Source organism: Amblyomma mixtum, chromosome 3 (assembly GCF_055824585.1).
Source record: "Amblyomma mixtum isolate Tamu chromosome 3, ASM5582458v1, whole genome shotgun sequence".
In the NCBI taxonomy this organism is placed as follows: Eukaryota; Metazoa; Arthropoda; class Arachnida; order Ixodida; family Ixodidae; genus Amblyomma; species Amblyomma mixtum.
The window spans coordinates 278825379-278849079 of NC_143014.1; the positions used below are offsets into that span (position 1 = coordinate 278825379).

Consider the following 23701-nt stretch of genomic DNA (forward strand, 5'->3'; position numbering starts at 1 on the left):
GGAGAGGAAAGGGTGCAGTAAATCTCTTCTCTCTCGGCAGACATGGAGGTAAAATCTGGGAAGGCAGACGTTTGAGTGTGCACATGTCGTCGGTTTGAGCCCCTGTTAGAAGCTAACCTCTAATTTAACTAGAACATGCAAGCTATATACAAAAACACATGGTGTGACACAACCCGGAACGCTGTCCGACGATGAAACTTTTGGTAGGAATGTAGTCGGGAATACTAACACAACATTGAGGTTAGCCGGTGGCGATATATAAGACCAATCAAATTTGTATGATTGGCTTAAATTCCAGCGCTCAGCTTGCTGTATGCGTCCTATGGCCGCTTGACGAGGTCACCCTATTTTTTATTGTCATCGCTTGGGTTTTCTGATTTATCTGCGAGTATAAACACTAACACACGCCGCCGGTCGTTCTCGTAATGTGGTTAGTAAGCGTTTCGCCTTATAAAAAAATAAACAAAAACGGGCCGCAACATTCTGAGAATCTACGATATGTTGACAGCGGACGGGGTGCAAAACGGCACCGCTTCCAGTTACCTATACGGGGGGACACTCCTCCAAGGGAACGCAGCGCCTCTCGGAGTTGCGGTAGTAGTCGTCACCGCAGTAGCAGCCGAAGCGGCAGTCAGCGGTGCAAAAGTCTGGAATGACGCGCCTGGTGCATGTCTTCTCGGCGCAGGAGGACGAGACGCACTCCTTCCAGATCTCGTTGGGGCCGCAGTCCTCGGGCCCTTGCGCTTCGGGAACAAAGATAATACAAGTGAAGCGATACATCACGTGAACAGCCTTACCTTCAAAACTTACTCTTACGTATTGCCCTTAGCTCATCACCCTCACTATACACTCTGATAACTTGCGCGAAGTTACTGAAAACTCTGAGAGTGAGGCGACGACTTCCTCAAGCGCGCTGTTTTCAAGCCCTGCATAAGGTCCCTACGAGAGCCAAAGTTTTGCGTTTTTTTTCGACGCCCCGTTTGTGCCTGTATTACCCCCACACGATCACATGGCTAAAAAGCATCCGTAAACTGCATCAAAGATGATAACAGCGCACAATTCCGAACTCAACTTCAGGCGGATATCTAGGGTTTTTTTTGACGTCATGGTGCTTTGCGGGCTTTCTGTGTACCTGAGAGAAAATTCTCATTGAAAAGTTTCCTTTGCATCAAGAACACAGAATTCATACAACTTGCCTGTTATTGTTTTTGAAGCGAAAATCTTCACTAGGCTAGTCAACACCGAGGCTAGCGTGGGCCCCGTCGTCAGAAAAAGCCACAGGTGCGCATGCGCGAACTGCGTGACGTCACGGTGGACACCCGAACCGCGCCGTAAGGGAAGGAAAATGAAAAGAAAATTAGTTTTAAGGAAAGGAAACGACGCCTGCCTCTCTCATATCTCGGTGGATACCAGAACCGCGCCGTAAGGGCCTTAAGGGAAATGAAATGAAATGAAAATTGGTTTTAAGGAAAGGAAATGCCTGGCTCTCATATCTTGGTGTACACCCAGGAGGAGTGATGTCACACGCTGCACAAATAAAAAGAAGAAAAGACAAGCAGTGCTCGAGGAACCTCTCATATCTCGGTGGACACCCGAACCACACCGTAATGAAAGGAAAATGAAAAGAGAATTGGTTTTAAGGAACGGAAACGACTCCTGACTATCTCATATCTCGGTGGATACCCTAACCGCGCCGTAAGGGCCTTAAGGAAAATGAAATGAAATGAAAATTGCTCTTAAGGAAAGCGAATGCGTGTCTCTCATATCTTGGTGTACACACGAGAGGAATGCACGCCACAGTACATGTCTCTAAAGCAACCTTCTAAGACAGCACCGTATTAACTACACGCGCGGCTCCTCCTCCGCCTTGCCGCAGTTTTTCGCTTCGAGATATCCAGGTTTAACCTTAGCTAAGCCACATCCAACTTTTTTTTAAAGGCGTTGGCAACATTTAGCGTTCATAAAAGATGACTCGATCCAGTTATTTATAGAGTGAGTATTTCATGAACAACATCTTTGAATAGGTCTGAGTGGAGCCGGAGCGCTACTAACACGCGTCACATTCACTGGGACAGAATTCTCTTCAACTGAAATTCCAAAAGTAACCGGTTTGAGTGAGGACCACCTCTAAAAGCGACGTCCAGCGTTGCTCGCGAAATGAATAGTGGCTTTCCTTCATAACTTAATTGCTTTGAGAGTAAGATAGCTGACCTATGAGCAACTACGGTCCCGCAGGGAGGAAATGCAATCACTCTACCGCTCTCTCTCAGGCTAGCCACACTGGTCTCGAGGCCATTTCCTCTCCTTCACAGTTATTGATCAACTGCGTCTAATCATAAGACAAAGTATTATGCCCTCTCGAGAGCCCTAAAACACAAATTAAGGTGTTCAGAAGTAGGAGTGAACCACTTTGTTTTGTATCATATTATGCACCTGCAATAATCAGAGAACAATGACGTGTTCTTATGTCATATGTTCTTCGTAGACCGAATTTGTCAACAGCAGGCGCACGCATTCGCTTCCAGCGAAAATATTGCTGTTTTAAATGCGCCTTATATTCTGCTGAATAATTATTTATAATTTAGAGTAAATTCCTGGATTCCGGACGGTTCATCTGATGACTTGCCCCACACCTTTACTGAAAGCACCAAAACGTCAAGGACTTGGAAGAAACATTGCTTAAGAGGTAAAATTCTTTCTAATTACATGCTGGTGGAAATTTTAGCAGGCTGCATAAATATCTAAGTTCTTCCTAGCGGATTAAATGGCGGCCAGAAGCGCACCTCAGGACATTAGAACCGTGTTTAATAAGATCTGATGTCTGGCCCACATCCGCGCCGGTTCTGCCTCTTTCTGTTTTAATAATTAGAACAGCGGAAGCCTATGGCGCACCAGTGCACGACATAAATACTCATTCGTAAGCATCTCCACTTATTAAGGCTCATATGAGCGACGTGGTTGTCCCAGAAGACAACTTCATTCTGTCTGTGCCCAAAGGAATCTCTGTCTCGCGTAATGCGAATACCGACTTGATGTCTACATGTGCACAAGGCAGGGTTAACCGCGATGAAATTCAGGGTTTACTTTCTGCGAGTTTCATTTCATATGAATCCCCATCTTTCGTGCAGCTGTTTCCAACCAAGATGCTGGCGTATCCGCATTAAGGAGATTATTCCAATGTTCCCTTAAAAACGCCATTAAAGAAGCACGCGGGAAGTATGTATTGAATATAGTGAAGCATCACGCCCTCGCAGAAATTTCATGTCCCTACTGGCATTCATAAGCGTTCTATTTGGTTCGTGAGCTATGAGCGCCTCAAGAGAGGTGCATAGTGGGCTTGGCGCCCTACTTCAGTCAGTATATGTTGGATGAAGCCACTAACTCTGCCTGGATGCCTTTACTGTTCGAACTTGCATAATAAGATAATTTTAAGTAAAGCAGAATGCTAAACTTGATTGAGATGATTGTCCACTTGTGAATAACGCGCAACAATTTCCTGACCTGCCAAGCAGCGTCCATGCAACGGTACAATATTTTATCACTCTACATGAGAACGGACATTACCAAAAAGGAACGTCAAACGGGGATGTCATACAGCCATCATAAGTGCTGCGAATTGTAAGAGGCGCTCCACTTAATCTGCTCTCTACATGCAAGCAAAGAAAGTCACATATGATGAATGCTCAATGATCCAAGTGGACTCAAACCAACTTCTGCAGCATTATTTGACAGCTTACTTTACGTGAATTTCTTTTTATGCAAGCCGTTGTCCGCCTTTTTCTACGTGAAAAATTATAAGAGGACAAGATCTGTTATGCATCGCGAATTTTCGAACTTTATTTATCATTGAATAGAAATATATTTAATCCCGTGTTCAGCCTTTAGATTTTATATTGGCAGAAGCAATAACTGGTTCTGCCGAATAATTACGTTACCTTTCTTGTCAATTTACTTGGGTTACCAGTCTTGTTTTTTGGTGCGGACTTGTGTTAAATACAATCTGACGCACCCGAACAATGCTGCGACATGAACGGTGGCTTTTCACGAACTCAAGACGATTTTTCCCGTTTCTATAGCCGCGACACACTATTTGAGAACCGTTCAGTTCCCAAATGATTTCAAATGTTGTTGGCGTTTGCCATACATAGTGGGAAGAGTACAAACTAGCTCATCTTTGACGCTAATCTTTCGTCTCTACAGGTGCCAAGAGAAAGCGCACCTGTGAATATAGAAAAATAAAAGAAATTCTCTCACCGCTGGCATTGATGGCTAGCGCAAAGATGGCTACCAAGAGGGCAAGGATGTGCAGCTTCATGATGTTGCGCTCGGTGGAGAACCCCGCCTAAGCGCCGGCTATTTATTCACTCCCCTTATCAGACTTGTGATGCTGCCAGACGATGCGTTGCATTTCACGGTTCGCTGAACCAGCTAGCTTTTATCACGGCCTGCCTCAAGTGGCGGCTCACCCCAACACGTGCCACGCTTTTGACCTAAGCGGTACCTTGTCGCGAGAACTCGCCCTACCTCCGTCCTCTGCTCCATGAAGCACAGAGTACGGTGAAGCACTTAATTATTTATTTATTTATTTATTTATTTATTTATTTATTTATTTATTTATTATTCCTCAAAGTCCCTTTCGGGACATTACATGAGGGGGGGGGATAACACGGCAAAAAAAATATTATACATTAATAAGAAACTGGACAAAAATTACATTGATGAATGGGCTTCCTCGATGGTGGTCTTGAAAAATCGGTGAATCATGATTATTTATTTACTATTAAAGCTCGGCGTACGCTCGTCGTACTAAAAGCTCGTCGTACGCAGCAGTGTAAAGAGCAAAAATTGGAGAGGACGAAAGCTCCGCCTTAGCCTACGACGCGATAGCGTTAATGGGTAATGCCCATATATGCGGAATTGGTAATTCTCCACTTTGCCTTCATAGATCCCTGGAGCTCTATGACTGCCACCTTCCCCGGCGGTCAATTTTGCTGACAATCTGGCGGGCAGATTGTAATGACATCACAAGGTCACGTGTCCTCGAAGGCCCATCTTAAGGCCGATTCACACGACGGACCGTTCGCCCGCGGCCCGCGCACTACGTGTGCATACGTCAGCACTTTGAGGGGCGCGCTGTCGGCCGCCATCCATGCATCCATCCAGCGCGCCTCTCAAAGTGCTGACGTATGCACACGTAGTGCGCGGGCCGCGGGCGAACGGTCCGTCGTGTGAATCGGCCTTTAGTTGCCAGAGTTGCTCCGGCCGCTCCGGCTGCGGGGTTTAAAACGGTCGCCGACGCCGGATATTAGTGCGAAATCACTATTCCGATGGGTAAATACTGAGTAAGATCTTGCGATATTTGTGGGTTTTTGTGAGTATTTGCGGGAATAGGGAATATGCAGCAGCCAAATAATTTATTATTTTCTCCCTGGGGAAGGCTGCCTTTTTAAGCTTGCATTCAGGGAAGCTTTTGCTCCAGAATCACAGTTCAATCATCGCGCTCAAAATTATATTTCCGCGTCTTTTTCTAAGTGCCCATTAGCAGCATGCCAATAATTTACAATGCACCTCGAGATGTGCGTGATCACCTTTTAAGTTGCATTATGATATGGTTTGGAGGGAAAATCCCATATTAAAATGCTTTGATACGAGCCCGAAGGCGAAACCGGAAACACGCGCAGACTGCCTTTGCACAGGCGCTGTACAGAAGATCATTTGCCGACGAATGCGAGGTCTATAGGTGTCGTTGATGATGTTAACCTCTGGTAGGTGTCGTTGTTGCTGTCCTCAAGGAGTTAATAGCGCGCATACGCTGCTGCTGGAGATTGGCCCAGGCACAGGCGGCGACTGACAATTGGTTTGAAACGTTTTTGAAACAAAAAAAAGAGCATGAACATTAGGTGGTTTAAATTAAGAACAAATCAGAAACTATCAGTTTGTTGACTGAAAATGAGAATAGGGCTGTACGTGCAGGATTTTGGATGTTTTGATTACAGATGACATTTGCACGTAAGCAGACAGAAGATGAAATTCAGGAAGATTGTGAGATGGCAGCCGTTCCGTGTCTATAAGGAAAGTTTGAATGGCGGGGAGTACATTTCTGTTGCTGCGCCCAAGGGCAGAAGCACCAAGACACAGGCCCACCCCAGCAGACAAACCTCGAATGAGATGCTGCAACGGGTGTTCTATCAGGCGCCTCCATAAAGAAGAGAAGCGGCGACAGGACAACAAGAAGTGATGTATCGTTTCGGGTTCAGCGCTGAGCAAGCTCTATGAAGCGACCGCCCGGATGGAGATAGAAGTTTAATTGACGCACTCGGTGACGTAGGCGCGTCAAGGAAAACTCAAGCTTGCGCGATCGCCATCCTTTACTGCCCCCCGTTTAGTGAAGATTGTTGTAGTCAGGAGAGGAAGTCAGCGCCTGAGGCTACAAATTCTATCAATACCAGACACCTGCGAAACCTGGCCGCTGTAATATATGCGCAGGGCGGAAGGAGTCTTGACTTGGGCTTGAAATGATGCCCTCGCCAAGGTATTAGGAACCTCGTTTAAATGAATTTTTCAGTGCCGAGCAACCATATCCAACCGCAATGAGCACATATGAGGGGGTAGGAAAAATTTGAGTCAGCGGAGTGCCTGTGATCACGCAGACGCGTTTAGAGAGGAACACAGAGATTATGAATCCGCGATGATTGTGACAGAAGAAAATGCGCTGTTTAACTTGCTCAAAACCAGGACTACTGCCTAAATTTCGTCCTAATAAGTAGGGGTGAAGTCGACAAGGTTCCCAGAGAGTCAACGATCGACGAAGTGTGAGAAAATACCGACACCGGCTTTTTCTTCACAGTGCGAGGCTTCTGTCGCAATGCGAACACGAGAGAAAACAGGAAGGCAAAAATTTTGCATAGTTTGGAAGGATGTGATCAAAGGCAATATGAATAAGTGTAGGGTTGGCGCACACCGGAAGGATGTCCGAAATGCGAATGTTCGAGGGGTCATGAAGAGATCTGCACAAAACTAATCAGTGAAGTACGGAAACGAGACTAGCTTTGATTGAAAAATGTCCTAGACTGCCAAAGAAAGATCAAATATGAGGCATTAAATTACGAATCACAGATTTTTACAAATATTTTGACAGTCAAGAACAGAAATCTTGAGGGCAATGATGAAATCCGCTTCTGAGGGTACAAAACGGAATTAGCCAGAAATTTTGGGAGGGCCTCCCAAGCAGCACAGGCGATCGGATCGGCCCAGTATTGTGACTGGATGGCCTCACTCTGGAGCTCTGTAGGACTGGCCTTTGCCAATACGCTTCCAATATTGGGCCGACTAGCTGTGCTGCTGGGGCAGACAGAGGCTTAATGCCTCCTGCTCCAGGAGAACAAGGGAGCGAAGTTTATACATAGGTGCTCCAGAGAACAGGGCAAAGCAGAACTTTAATACTGGATGGAAATATATTCTATAAATCATTAGAAGCGATTGCTTTCTCATGCAGGAACATATACTGCTCACCCTTAGCAGCATGTCGTACGCTGGGGCTCCTTTCGTAGTGACCTGCTCTATATGGGCCGGACAGGAAAGTCAAGCATCATAAATTACTGCTATGTATTTGGCTCTCTGTACTTCAGGAATTATGTGCTGTCGATAAATAATGTAGATATGAATAGGCTGTTTTTTCCTCTTATGTTTCATCTAATGAGAGCTCCCTGATGTTGTTGTTGCGTTGCTGTCCTCTGTTGCAGTGACTCATACCCACAGCGGAGGATTGGCCAGAGTGCCTTGCACAGTCAAACAGTTGTCAAACATTCACTCATTTAAGGTAGTCGAGGTTGAATATTGTACAAAAAAATTTAATTTCGAAAATTATATCTAGTGCAGGAGTCTCCCTGACGCAATGAAGAAATTATGCAGATAATAGCACACTTGTTTTAGGACATATCGCGTGGCGCTTGCCCCAGCTCAGAAGAACCGGAATAGAAAGAGGAAGCCCTAATCGAGCAAGGGGAATCGCAGATAAGCTTTTCGCAGAGAAGCAAACCGCTCACAAGAGAGGACGGAGTGATCAATTGTTTCGAGTTTGCCACATACTTCACAAAGCTTCGACAGAGAGAACCGCGATCGGCGAGAATAAAGATTTAGTCGTGCTATTCTGCAACACAAGAGGCTTATAGACACCTAGCATTGCGTAAACCACATAAGCGGACACTCAGGAGAATGCTAAATGCTGAAAATACGCTGTAGAAACCAGGCGCATAATTCAACGAATGCAGTTGCAGGAACCATTGAAAGCGGACTTTAGTCAAATGCACAGTGTTTGGGATAAATGGTACCAAAGCTCAGCAAAGGTCCAACTTTGCTAAAAACTCAGCCATTACTACCGCGGTGTCCAGGTATCCACTGAAAATGCACTTCTTTAGCAAGTGGTGCAATGAAATAACTTAGAGAACGGGCCAGAAGAGCATCCCTCGTGAGTTCGAGTGGAGACAGGACAGAAAGGCTGTCAGGAAGTATAATTACGTGATTAACTTTGCAAGGGACCTTTGTAGTCCAACCGAATCGTAAGAAATGCAGCAACGAGTATAGGCGTGTGATCACGGGGTCCAAACCGAATAACACCAATCAAGAGCCCTGAAATAAATACCGATAGCTGCCTTTTCCTTGTGCTGAAAGGCTCCCTTTAAAGCCCACGCATTCTATTAATGCTGTCTTCTTTATACAGTATTTCTGCCTCTTCTTAATATCCTTCAAGTCCCACCAGTTTAATCACAATTTTCTGCTCGGACAGAAAACAGTGCCTGTAATGAATACCGACGTCGCGATTCTAGACGTAAATGCATTCCTTCGTTAAAATTATTTATTTATTTATTTTATTTGGTACCTGCATCGCCTTTCAGCATTACAGCAGGGGGGCACTTTCACATTCGAAAAAACAAAAAATCATGCACTTAACGCGTGAAAAAAGGCATCATTAGGTAGAACATTAACAATATGTGGCGGCAAAGCATTCCATTCGCGAACTGTTCGCAGAAAAAACGAATAACGAAGTACGTCACCTTTAAAAGGAAATTCATGAAGCTTTAAATTGTGGTCCCTTCGCTTCGAGACATAGAAAGGCGGCTTCAAATATTTTGATCCGTCTATGCCAGTCTTGGAATAGAAAATATTATGCAAAAATTTTAATCTCAGATTTCTTCTTCGAGTTTTAAGTTCTGGCCACTGAAGATTCCTTTTGCTTTCCGAGATACTGAGTGTCCTGGAATAGTTTCCAAGTACAAAGCGGACTGCCCTATTTTGAATTTTTTCCAATTTGTCAATAAGTTCTTGTGTGTGCGGGTCCCAGCACACTGATGCATATTCGAGTACTGTGCGGACGCGAGTAAAATATAGCTGTTCTTTAAGATGCTGTGGAAGGTGGCTGAAATTTCTTCTTAACAAACCTAATATACCAGCAGCTTTCTTTACATGGATACAAAAAGCGCCTTTGAATTGTTGGCAGCATTGTTTCCTGCAAAAGCTCAAAAGGAGCAGGATAGAGGAGACAAAGAATAATCCCTCGCGGACTTCGTTCTCCTCCCCTCGGCTGCTCCTGCGCGAGACATCGAGTGAACACTATTTTTAAGGGACCTTCTTTCAAGAGATCGCCAGGCCAGGCGCGTTCACCCAGACCATTCCGACCTACCCGATGCTCACCTCCTCTGTACTTGCTCCCGACGCCAATTCGGTTTGCGAAGCGCGTCCGAAGATGGGGAAAGCGGTGGACAGTGCTGCAGGCAGAGCACAACCTGTGCCAGGGGTTCATCTGCGCAGCCTCTGATCGCCAAGCTCGTTCAGAGCTTTGTCACCAAGATCCAAGGCCGCAACAGAACTCGTGGAGCACAAGCCGTTGGTGACTGCCAGCTCCTGCGTGGTCAAGGCCAAGGAGCACCCACTCGGCACCGCCCCCTCCGTGGCACTGCCGACCCCTCAGCGGTCTGTAAGTTGGCGTTGCTTCTAGGACTTCTCTGTCTTGTTCCAGAAAATTCAGTCTCTTTGCCTTATGTTCAAGAGGAGGAGGAGGAGGTAGAAGAGGAAAGGCAGGGAGGTTAACCGAAAGAATAATCGGTTTGCTACCCTACACGGGGGGAAGGGGGTGAGGGGATAAAAAAAAGAAAGAGAAAGGAGAGTAACAGAAAATTGAAGTCACTATAAACTGTCACTCTTGGTTAAAGTCACAGCCTATCGTGCAGGCCAGAAGTTCTCAAGAAGCGGAGCAGTGCCTTGCAGGCCTTCTCCGCCGACGACCGCCGCGGCCAGTGGCCGAGAATCTTCATTTCCGTGATAGGGCACGGATCTAGGCGCTCCAGCGCACGGCTGAGAGACTGCCTTTCGGTGGTGTAGGCAGGGCAGTCACAAAGAATGTGGGTTATGGTCTCCTCATGCCCGTAGATGGAACATGCAGGACTATCAGCCATACCGATTAAGAATGAGTAGTGGTTGGTGAAAGCTACACCAAGCCAGAGGCGACACAGCAAAGTTTCTTCTCCTCGTGGTAGGCCTGATGGTAGCCGGAGCTTCAGATCTGGGTCCAAGGATTGTAAACGGGAATTGCAAAATTGGCCGGAATTCCACGCGGCAAGCGTGATGTCCCGCGCAAGTGCGCGAAGCCTGCTCGCTGCATCCGATCTCGAAATGGGGATCGACACAAAATCGAGGTCGTCGTGAGCAGTTCGCGTGACCTCATCCGCGCGGTGATTACCTGCTATGCCGCTGTGCCCCGGTAGCCATTGGTCGATAATGTCATGTCCTTTGTTGATGGCAGAGTGATGTAGCTGTCGAATTTCTCCGACCAGTTGTTCATGGGCTCCACGGCGAAGAGCAGCTTGTAAGCCTTGGAGGGCAGCTTTCGAATCGGTGAAAATAGACCACCGCTGAGGGCGCTGCTGACTGATGTATTCAATGGCGACACGAAGAGCGGTGAGTTCTGCACCCGTCGAAGAAGTGCAGTGACCTGTCCTAACTGTAATTTCTGTAGTGCTTGCGGGTATGACGACGGAGCCAGAAGAAGAGATAGGGTTCACTGAGCCGTCGGTGTAAATGTGCATCCGGTTTGTATGGTGCTCATGTAAATATTCAAGGGTGACTTGTTGTAGTTCTGTCGGCGATAAGTCTATCTTCTTCCTGCTGCCAGGTATCGAAAGAAGCACACGGGAATTGTGCAGGCTCCAAAGTGGCGAGGACGGTCTAAAGGCGGGTGTAAACAGGGACGGCAGAATGGCGGGATGTGCGTCAATGATGTCTGTAAACGATGTGCGCGGCCCGGTAATAGGAAGACTGGCAAGATGGTGAGAGGAAACCCGGGAAATGTGCCGGAAATGTGCCCTCAGTGCGTCAACTGTTAAGTAGGTAGGGATTGGATGCTCCTGGGCGATAAGTACAGATGCGGCCGTATAGGCACATTTCGGCAATCCTAGGCAAGTCCGGAGAGCTTGAGCTTGAGCGCTTTGCAGACTTCGTATGTTTGTTTTTCGAATATTTCCAAGTACAGGGAGGCTGTAGCGAAGAAATACCATGAATAAGGCGTTGTAGAGCTGCATCATCGACCGCACCGACGTCCCCACGACTTTCCCCCAAGAAAGGCGAGAACGTGAGAAATCGCTGTCAGTCTCTTTTTCTTGTATGAGATATGAGGGGTCCATGATAGATTTCGGTCGATGACTACTACCAGAAACTGATGGCTCTTTAGGTAGGGTATTGCTGTGCCGTTTATGCATACGGTATAAGGAGACATGTTCTTTCGTGTAAAGGCAACCAGCGAGCACTTTTCGGTTGAAATCTGTAGGCCTTGCTGGCGAAGGTAGGCCGCAAGAATACTTGACGCCTTTTCAAGTCTCGCTCGAACTTGTGGGCGCGTAACTCCGGATGTCCAGATACATATGTCATCCGCATATATTGAGAGTTGCGCCGACTGTGGTAGTATATCGACAAGCCCGACAAGTGTAAGGTTGAACAGCGCTGGGCTGAGCACTCCACCCTGCGGGACTCCACGGGAAGTGAAATGAGAAGATGTTGGTCCTTCCTCTGTCTGCACAAAGACAGATCTGTTGGATAAATAACTACGTATCCAGCAGAATACGCGGCCACCAAGCTCGGCAGCTTCCAGAGCGTCCAAAATAGCCTGGTGGGTTACATTGTCATATGCGCCCTTTACATCCAGGAACAATGCCGCGGTCAAGCGCTTCAAATGTTTTTGGCGCTGGACGGATGACAGTAGGTCGACCACGTTGTCGATTGAAGAGCGTCCACGTCGAAACCCGGACATTATATCCGGATATATGCGGCAGCGCTCCAGGTACCACTCAGTGAGTGTAAGTACCATCCTTTCGAGTACTTTGCCAACACAACTAGCCAGCGCAATTGGACGGTATGATGTCAGGTCAAGAGGCGATTTCCCCGGTTTCAGGAGCGGAACTAGACGATTTGACTTCCAATCGTCTGGAACTGTGCCCTCATTCCACGATTTGTTGTAATGCTCCAGAAGGACACGCCTAGCTTCTTGTCCAAGGTTTGCAAGTGCAGTGTACGGCACACCGTCGGGTCCCGGCGATGATGATCGTCTGCAACAAGCCAGCGCGGCGCCAAGTTCCTCCACGGAGAAGGGAAGGTCCATCCGAGAATCCCGAGAAGCAGGAACATCGCTGCAATGCAGCGTCGCAGATGGGGCAGATGGTCCTGCTACACTAGCGCAGAAATCCTCAGCTACCTCGACCTCGCCACGTCGTTGGAAGAGTGCGAGAGACTTGAAAGGGTGCAGCTGGTGTGGGGATGTTCGAAGGCCACGAACTACTTTCCAGATGCGTGACAACGGTTTCCGTGGATCAAGCGCTTCACAGAATGACCTCCAACGTTGTGCCTGTACTGCTTGAATTCTGCGCTGAATTTTCTTTTGCATGCGCCTCGCATCTCTGAGGTCAAGGCTCGACTTTGTGCGTCGGTACCTACGCTCGGCCCTACGCCGCAGTGATCGCAGGCGCTGCAATTCCATATCGAATTCCGTGTACTTTTTAATTGGGGTGAATAACCGTGTCGCGTTCTCCATGGCCTCCTTAACTTTCCCTTCAAAACTTGCGGATGAACCTTCTCTGGATGCATCTTCCATAAGTGCTTGAAACACTGACCAATCGATGCGTCGCATGCGTGTGGCAGAGGTGCATATGGAAAGGCCAGTAATGGTCAGATATGTAGGGATATGGTCACTGCCGCGGGTTTCAATATCCGAAAACCACCGTACATTGCTGATAAGGCATCGAGAAACGAACGCCAAGTCAAGGCAGCTGCTGTAAGTTGTCCCTCGAATATAAGTTGGGGAGCCGTCATTTAAACACTGAAGATCATGGTCAGAAGTGAAGGACACAAGTTTCCGTCCCCTAATGTTCATTCTAACGCCTCCCCACATGGTGTGGTGAGCGTTAAAGTCACCCATGACGATCCAAGACATTCGGTAAATGAGAGAGTTTTGACGAATTCGGCCTGTTCTCCAGGCAGGTTTCACGCAGAGTTAAAAAGCAGCCAGACATTAATGCATCCCGGGAGCCGCTGTTGAGCCAACGAAAAATTTGATTACCGCATTTCGCGCTCAGACCCACCACCTCGGCTCCAGTAAGTCTGTGGTGAATGCCCTGACATGGGTGGAACCTGGTTGTATGTAAAAGAAAACTTCGCGGCTCGCCGTGAGCCTTGAAAATGTATGCGTGGAAGCCGCGACACCACCCTAATTCGACGAAGTAAAAAAAAAAACGTCCCTTGCTAAGCGAAATTTATAATCTCATTGTCCGTAACATGACGTGAAAAACTGTGACATTCCCTAGAATTTTTTATTTGACGTTGGGACATGGTTTGGCTGCGGGCTGGCGCGGTGAATTCTGGTTGCAATAATTAATGTTGCTGAAAATGCGTACCATATTATGTCGAAAGCTAATCAACTCATCTCGCCGATGAAAATATAACGTCTTAGAGTTCTATTGATTACGATTGACTTCAAAGGAACAGCTGAATGTTTATTCCGCAGTGCTCGTAACGTTCTCACGTTTCCTCACAAAGAACGCTACTTTTAATTTTGTACTTTGAAGTAGACAAGGCCGCAGCGTTCATTCCCACCGAAATTCCAATTTTAAGGTAAAATTTTTTTCCCTTAGTCTCACGTGAATGCATTCTCTTAGCTATCCTTCTGAGAGTCCTTTAGGTAACGCATTTAATAGCATTAAAGGTGTAGTCCAACGTATTTAGGATAACCCAATGTGTAATACATTCTAATTAAGCGACTAATTAATCATTCGCATTCACCTTACTGCTGTCATAAGGACACAAAATTAGACTGCAGAGTCTAGTGAGAAACTTCGCAACTGATAAATGCTCCCTCGTCAGGGCTTGAATGCGGCAGCAGCGCCTCTGCGGGGCAGTTCTCTACCACCTACGCTAATCAAGGCGGCCAGCTGTTGGCAGGGTAATGCCTAATAAATCAACGTCTCAAAGCGGCTGCGGTGTTCGCTGGACGCTGAGGTGGTTGCTCATGATCTGGCTTGATCCAAATTATTGAACCCGTGGGGCTTCCGCGAATAAACTGGTCTACCACGTTCCGCGTTAAGAGTTGTTGTTGAAACCAGCCTCACCCTGATACCTGAAAGTCGCCCTGGTTGGCATAGTTGGCCGTCCGAAAGCCCAAAAAACCGATGATTCCGGTTTCGAGCCTCAGACTAGGGCAAAAGTTTCTTCAACTGTGATGTTTCTGAAGAAGCTATAAAGCACTCTTTTGAAAACATATGGTTGCGCACTGGTGGATATTAAAGGGTAATTTCTTCCTTCGGTGTAAAACATTCACTTAGAAATGTGATTACTGTCAGTAATTATTCGTCACTGAGAACTGACAAGATGTCTTGTGCACGTACTTGTAAGCGCTGGTGTTATTTCCAGCCCCTTTTACTGCGTTCATGGGCTTGAAGTAATTTTCTTTTGTTTTCACATGAATATTCTTGACATGGCCTCACGTGACTTCGCAGGTGCAGTAAACGACGCAACCTTGGCACGTGGTGTCAGTGGATCAAGACATGCCTCTGCTCCTTCACATGCTCACCTGTGCTGTGACACCTCTGCAGGCGACTGCCGGGGCGACCATCTGCATCGTCACGACGCTGAGCTGCTGCGGTATCGCGGTTGGCTCGCAAACGTGCACTGACCTTGCGTAGGCGCTCTCAAAGGATTCAGTAAGTGACCGGCGGGGGCTTGCTTCTCGCCTTTACAGTGTTTCCCACGTACAAGCGGTCAAAACTCTTTTTAGGAGGTGCAAGCGGCAGACGAGGTGCTACGCAGCTGCGTTATTGGTTGGGGCGCACCTGAACTTCGTACGGAGAGGGTGAGGAAGAGCATCGTATACCGCTTCTGTGTAGAGCGTTCGCGACCTGCTGATAACTCCCTAAGCTGTACGTTATGGAGTAAGAGAGCAGAGTGGGTCAGGGAACAAACCCGGGTTAATGACATATTAGTCAAAATCAAGGCTCGGCAATGCGGTTTGGTAGGCACAGTTATCCCCCTTCGGCTATACTCCAGCTCCACAGATGTTCTTGATGAATTGTCCTTGATGAGAGATATCCTGTCCTCAGATCATTTTCGAGGCAGTACGAGCTCGTAATAAAAGGGCACGACGAAGTCGAGAAATTCCAGCAGCTCTTGATACAGCTGTAACAACACTGATCACTGTGCCGCTTCATTTGTGATGTGCGCAAAATACGCGCCCACTCAAAAAAAAAACAACCTTACAGCACTCCTTGAGCAGCGGAACTGTCTGAAGCGCAATGCAAGACCATTTCTCAACATTGTTTTAACGGGGCGAAATACAAACTGAAAAGAACTGTTGATAAGTGCTGAAGATTGAATGCTCATTCACTTAAGGAGGGACGGCCGAGCAGACCGATTGCACTATCCCCCTAGATGCTCTCCCGTAGAATTCCTGTATTCTTTAATTGCGTCGCGATGTCAAAGAATGAGCGAACAGTTTAAAGCGCTTATCCTGTTGCCAATGTAAAGGTTACTACAAAGTCGCCGGTTCCTCGACGACTCGAAATTTATTCCATCCCTTCACAGCGATTGCAAAAATTGCTGAAATACCGCGTGGTCACAGACACGCTAGCAAGGATCTAAGATGGATGATTATTCAAGAATAAAAATGAAATTTCGGAATGAACGCTCATGAAGTGAATTCGTTTATAGAATTTTTTTCGAGAGGTATTGAGTTGGGGGTCTTTTATTCGAAGCGGTGATAGTTATCGGGCACATGAAGCTGAAGACGCTGCAGGGCGGTCAGTTGATGCATGCTTATTCCAAATCACGCGAAAGTGCAGTTGTGCTCCAACCGATGTTTGTACGCAGGCGCCTTTCGTGGCTCTTGGCGTCGGTTCGTTGGCTATTCAACTATAGGTTCAACTGGCACGTATATAACTCCTGAGAATTTAATTCTATCAAAAATCTTTCCCAAACGTATGCTTTTAGTAGCCTTTACTTTTATAGTTTAAGAAGGGCTAGAATTGAGCCTAGTTAATTGTTCATGACAGGAGCAACACGCTAAACTTTTTTTTTTCGTACAAAACAGAAACGTCCTTTGTGTTATGTCTTCATTTCACTTTTCTCTGCAAAAAGTTTAGTGTTGCTACCTCCATTCTGAAGTGAATAGAACACTTTCAGTACCCGAGTAACAACCAAGGTTCTCTCCGTTAATGTCGGTAGTCCTTCATATTTTCTCAGCTCTGAACGCCGCAACAAATGCGACAACGAAGTTCATTCAGTTGCATCGCCTAATCTGTGTCAAGCTTTAGGAAAACTACAACTCGCTATTTAAAGATTCAACTAGTTCAGGATTGTAGGCGGTCGCCTTGCCTAGACCAGCTTCTTTAAATGTACCTAATTTCACTAACTAGGAAAGAAAATTTACTTATCTTTCTATCTGTAACGCAGCGGAAAAAGTACAGCATAAAAGTTGTAGAGCATTTTCAAGTAAGCCCATTTCAGGTGTCTTCAAAGTTCCTTTACTTTAGTGTCTTTTTGTGAACCTAAAATAACGCCCGCCAGATTTAAAATTGTCACGCGACTATGCGTTTCTACTTCGCAACATTAGCGCCATTAAACGCTCCTCGGAGTATTGACCTTGTTGCACAGACCGCAACGAATCGGCAGAAAACCGGTCGTAGCGATGTTCCGTTCATTAGTGCGGGGTCTTCGTTTTCTTAGAATCAGCGGGCTGCAGCATAAACACGACCACGCTCTCTCCTTTGTATGAGTTAGCGCTGATAATTTCTCGCAGTCCGAATTAGTTGCACCTATGCTGGAGCCTCATGATGCTCGCACAACAAAGTGGCCACGCTGATTGTGGCCTTCGCTGTTGTAGGTTGACGTTATGTTCACTCCGGCTGCGGCAACCAAATTCAGTTGATCGGGGACCTTTTGAGGGTGATAACCCGTGATTTCCCTACATATCCCATAAGGAGGGAGTGCGGGCACATCCCCTAGTTTTTCTGACAGGCACTCCCAATTCATAATAATTTTTTTTTTCGGGTGACCGCAAATTTTTGGTAATGTACGCGAGGGACACATCGTGCACCGCTGACGTGTTGGAGGAAAAAATTAAAAGTGACCAGCACTTCTTTTCTACCCTCAACACCTCCTTCCCTGTCTTCGGCCCTAAGAAATTTGCACCCTCCGTAATTTGAATTCCTAGGGAAAGCCGTGGTAAAAAGGCCTGACAGAAGAGCTAATTTAGCCAGGTATTTTTGAGCCCTTACGAATGAAAATCCGGCCAAAAAAATGAACCACGCTAAAGTTACTTTGAACGACGCAACTCAAATGGGCATTTCTGAAGAGGTGCTGCTTTGCTGCTGCTATATCGGGTTCAACGTCCCGAAGCGACACATACTATGAGTGGCCCCGTAGCAGAGAGCTCAGGATTACTGTGTGTCACATGGGGTCTTTAACGTGCGCTCACATCGCATAGCTCGAGAGGTTTTTTTTTCTGTATTTCGCCTCCATCAAAACACTGTCGCAGCAGCCGGTATTCGGTCCCGCTTCCTTGGGGTCACCATCCGAACGGCAAAACCACTGATCCACCGCAGTGGCTCTTTTTTTGTCTACAACTGTAAATTTTCAAATTTCGCACTGAAGTTAACGACAAAAAACTTACCCAATTTACATTTTTCATTTGCAAATTAAAGGCATATAAGAATATACTGACCTGGTGAAGACAACCGCCTACCATCCTGAACTGCACGAATATTCGTATAATGCGTCATCGTTTTTAAAGCATGGGACAAAATTTGCTTCATCACCGTGCTAGACAACCTGCAGCGCCCCGAGGAGAGCTGCAGTTGTTCTACTTGGTGGCTAAAAACCGCTGCCGTGAGCCGCTTGAGGCGCGTAAAATGACTCTCCGAATTGTCGAGAATTACACGCGCGTGTTCGGCTGATGACACCGCCAACCTCAGTGCAGATATTCTACAGGCGCCATAAGTTTCTGCGGCGGAAGGGATTCGGCTAGCCACCTTGAAAGTTGGAGCCATTTGCATTGCTGGAATAGGTCGGAAAAACTCTCCCGCTCTATATAAAATTCTCTGCGGCCTATTTTTTTACGGTAAGCAGCAATACCCCTGCATTCAAAGCACGAATTCTTTAGTCCGGAAATAAATTCCCACTAATCCGGTGGAATAAATTTACCGTGCGAACCTATTTCATTTATATATAAGGTAGTTAAAAATGTGCTCTTTGTTGTCTAATCACTTCCTTCTTGTGCATGGAGATGTGTGCTCGGTGTGTACACACATCTGCCGCATTACACACATGCCTAAAAATTAAATGTACATTGGGGCTCTTATAAAAGCATCGCAGCATCCTCAGCCTGGCGGCTATTAATGTAAGCCTTTTTTCACTTTCTTTTCTTCCGGTAGGTACCAAAAAAGGGCGGCCACAATCACTGGCATTCGTGCTTGCGATATTTAGATATGGCCTTCTTTTCTAGTAGTTTTGTTCACTTATTACTAGAGACCGGATTTTAGGCAAATGCCTATTTTTTTCAGCGCTTCGCAGGCGCACCATTTTTACATATGAGCACGAATTAGGTGTTGACAATATGTTTAATGCTGTTTTTATAGTGCCTATAAATGCCTATTTTGGGTATCAGTGCCTATAAATGCCTATTTCCGACGTCGGTGCCTAAAAATGCCCTATTTTACAGAAAAAGGGCCTGAAATACGCTGTGATTTTGCTTTAAAATTCTGTTTGGTTTCGAATCCATTTCGGTTTTGCGTAGAACACACACGTGGCAACATTAGATGACCTTGTCAGTTGACTGTGGTGAACACTGCACCTACGCCGGCTGCGTACACAATAACAACCACGACAACCGAAAATATCGAAGGTGAACATTCTATGATACCGAACAGTGTAAAGGCATCAAATGTTCCTAAGTACAAGCACGCTCCTGTAACATCCGTTGATGTTGAACGTTCCTTTTCAGCATACAAGCTTGTTCTTACCGATAAGAGGCATAAATTTGAGTCCATCAACCTGGGGATGGTGCTTGTCTGCTACTGGTTTCACAGCTTTAACAGTGATTTCTAGATAGATGATGTTTATTTTACCATGGATCCTCGTGGATGTACGTAGGCCCGTGCAGAACTATGATTCTTTTCGGCATATTCCGCATCAAGCAGCACTGTGTGTAAAATTTTGTAGCATCTCGTATTTATGGTTTCAGACCCTTCTAATGGCAAGCACCATTTGATAGTCGCGTGGCTCCAGACACGTGAAGCCACAAACTATAAAACACTGTTTACACAAATGACAACCTATTTATTAATGTTGAAGCATCGTGTATGCCTGCAATAAATAAGTTCAAATCCTGTGTGAGCGAAGACTGAACTCATTTGTGAGATGCTTTGATTTGACAATGTTTCTATCAATTTCTAAATACATGGCCTCCTGTTAAGGTGTTCATTGTTTCTACTTTTGTACACGACAAGCGAATTGTTTATTTTGAGGTATACCAAAGTGTTTTAAAAGGGTTGGTAACCGTCCCTTTTGCTCTGCTGAAGCATGTGTATTGTACGAAAACTTGCGTGGCAGCCTTAAAAAAAACGGCTTCTAATGTTCGCACCTTGCTTAAGGTCAGAATTCATTCCTGCAGTGTTTTTGCTTTATTTTACGGCAGCTATTGCGCGCTGAAGTTCGGAACTGTGTGCACCTTTGATAAAGTTTATAGTGCCTATTTTTCACCGTTAGGTGCCTGAAATGCAATTTTAGGCGCCTATTTATGGCGCCTAAAACGTGTTTTTTAGTGCCTAAAAATTCGGCCTCTACTTATTACTTTATGTTCTCAGGACGCCGGGGCCTAAATATCGCATTTCATGCCTTTTGTGGAATTTACCGTGCAGAGCCTGCCTAGTAGAAGTAACTTGTCGAGCATTTCCTGAGGAGAGAGATGATGCGGTCATGCAGATTAATTCTGTAGCCGAATGAAGCCTCCAAGGGAAAGCTTCGAGGACCAGCTGGCCAGTAAAAGGTACGCGTCGTTTTCGTCGAGTTCTCCCTTTCTACGCTGCTGTGTTCAAAGACGGCTGGTTGAACATGGCTCTCAGTTGACTTCAAGCATTGATTGTCCAAAGTATGTCACAGGACGCAACTGAATAGTCTCCACCGTATCCCAGGGATAGCTCATCTTTTGACAACCGTGATGTCTCAAGCAGCGACAAGTCATGGATTTCACGAAATCTTGGTTTTCTGTTTTGAAATAACCCTCACTGATTAAGCAAGTAGCGGGGTGCAGCCGATTACTCCAAAGAGTGAGTGCATTCGGTGTTACCAGTATTCGGTTGTGTACTGTAGGCGCAGCCGGGCGCACTACAGTATGCTCGCGGAAACGCTTTTGCGTGTGCCTGCTTATGGCCTCGTATATTTTCCATGCCTATATAGTCATCGGTGCCAAAGTCAAAGGATACTGACAACTTCACTTCTCGTCAAGGCTGCCAGCGGCGCTTCTCGGCGATCGGCAAAAGCAGGCGCGCGACGATGAATAAGGCACTCGCCATGATGAGGCGCTCGCATCCGAGAATACCTAATACCTCGCTCATCGCCTGATTCCATCCATGGCTCATCGCGGTTGGCCTAGTTTTTCCACTGGCCGTAATGAGGCGCTAGCATCGGAGGCAACCCACTTGCCGCAGAGGTACTGAACTGCGCGTGAACCAAACGCACACGTCCATTGGCGAGTATTGAATCCCTGTCCTGACCTCCTCGCACTTTGCCCGCAAGGAGAGCTGGCAGCCTTCATTTTGCTTGAACGGCCATTTTTGAACCGATGCCCAGGCATAGAAAATGTAGAAAGCTATGGCCTGCTATAGTCTTTAATAACAGAGCCGCCGGAATGCGATTTATAAAGCGTGCCAAGATTTTTTCTCCATCTCATCCTATTTTAGAAGGTTTGGCTGGCTTTTTCGAAACCTTCCTTGGGTCTCCCAGCATTTTCTGCTTCTCGCAACAGTTATAAAATTGAGACTTTGCGTTCCGGCGTAAGTAGCGCTAAAATACTGAGAAGTGTATTTATGCTCGCCTGAATCTGAATACTGTCGCTACTTGTCCAAGTGGGCACACTGTGAAATATTAGTTACTCTGGCTGGTGAAAGCTCTTTATATCGCAATACGCCGGCGTGTAGTCACCCACTAGCCGCCGGTATTGTTGAGGACATCTGTGAGACGGGACCAGTACTTCTGTGTCTACATTTGGTGCATTAATACATGGGTGTCAAATGTCGCCTATAAAACTGTTCCTGCTTTAAAAAATATTTTTGAGTGACTGCGGCCTTAGCCGCCCAGGTTTCTTCACCATCCTCGTTCGTTCCTTTCTCCTTTGCGCAGAATGCCCAGCTTAAAGCCCCTGGCCTCCCTGGGTGCAAGCGATCGGCTATCAGCAGCAACGAAGAGAGCTGGCGGCTGCTTCGATTCTTATTCCTATGGTCTGATTAAATTAAATTGACGGCTTATTATGTTGTTTACGCTGGGAGCCGTCGCGGAGTAGGTAAGGATTAGGTTCGTTTTGCTGTCTTTTTTATGCGAAGCATACTAGACGCACAACCGAGCTCTTCCTTGCTGCGCCGCGCACGGCCGCGTAGCTACCACTTGACCTACATCGGCGCACCACGTGATATGACGTCACAACAGCTGTGAAAGCTGGGGCTCAACTCGTGCGCTTGCTTGCGGACGCGCAGCCTCCGCCGGCGGTGTGCTTCGCATCCTAGGCTTAACCATATTTACTCTGTTCTCTGCCAAGACGGAAGAACGGTCTAGGTTGCGAGCGCGTTGAATCGCGTCATACACTATTTCTCGGGGGTATTTCTGTCGTGACAAAGCGGCCTTGAGAGTTCCCGTATGCTGGTCAAATTCGTCTCTTGTAGAACATATTTGTCGGCATCTGTGTGCCTGAGAATATGGAATACTTGTTTTGCAGTGCTTCCTTGCAAAACAAGTATTCCATACTCTTCCATATTCCATATTCTCCTCAGTACAGAAGAATACAAGGAATTCTCTCACCACTCGCGGCGATGGCTAGTGCAAGGACGGCTACCAAGATTGCCAGAACGTGCAGCTTCATGATGTTGTTCTCGAATGAGAACCCCGCCTCAGGGCCGGCGATTTATTCACTTCCCTTATCAGACGTGTGATGGTGCCTGACGATGCGTTCCACTTCGCGTCTCGCTGAAACAGCTAGCTTTTATCGCGACCTGCGTCAAGTGGCGGCTCGCCCCACCACGCGCGACGCATTTGACCGAAGCGGAGCCCAGCGCCGAGAAATCGTCCTTCCTGCGTGCTTTGCTGCATGGACAAAATAAACGTAAGCACATAAAGATCGGCGTACGCAGCAGGGTAAAGAAAAAAGAATTACCAAAACGAAATATACGATTATTGTCAGAAATAAATGGAACAGGGTTGTATTTCTTTTCGTGGAACTGGTGCATCTTAAAAGCGTAGTCTGATGGGCCAGTTAGTGTTGCATTGCACTCCACGTACAAGCGCGCACGAGCCAGGACTCGAAGAACGCAGACAACACAAGCGCTCACTTCCAACAAACGGTTTATTGACACAAATACAAGATATACACCTTGCTTCGTGGCGTCATCGACTTGAAAATACCGACATCAGGTGGCCGCACTTAGAAATAATGATTCGTTTAAATTCAATGAAAGCTTACTTCTAAGATTTTTTTAGCCTTAAAAATGCGCTAACACTTCCCATTACAACGAAAGGTGACTGATATCACACACCGTTCTTTTACGAACTCTAGGTGTTTCGTGCGGGTGCAGCGCGGACTGTAGTAGGCGACACCTTCCGTATTCTACGTTGCGTCGCGGGACACACAAGGGCGCATGCAATTACCGCATAGTGCAGCCGGCCACGAAGGAGCATAGACATAGTTTGTAGAGTCTATTTGATGACTGAGCACTCTTGGGACTTTTGCATAATCTTACACTGTACCAATTTCATGCGACAATAGCACATAAGTTTGTGGCTGTTATATGTGCAAATATTTGTTCACTTCACTTATTTACCTCAAACGCCCTCGCGGTCATTATATAAGAGATGGAGTAACACTGTACGCATTTTTATGTAGTCGCTGGATGCCCATTTTCAAGGGTAC

At 46.5% G+C, this 23701-nt stretch overlaps 1 pseudogene; it reads right to left on the bottom strand.

Annotated features, from left to right (window-relative positions):
• Positions 1-543: 543 nt before the first annotated feature.
• On the bottom strand, positions 544-22699 carry LOC149354994 (chymotrypsin inhibitor pseudogene; annotated as a pseudogene).
• Positions 22700-23701: the final 1002 nt, after the last annotated feature.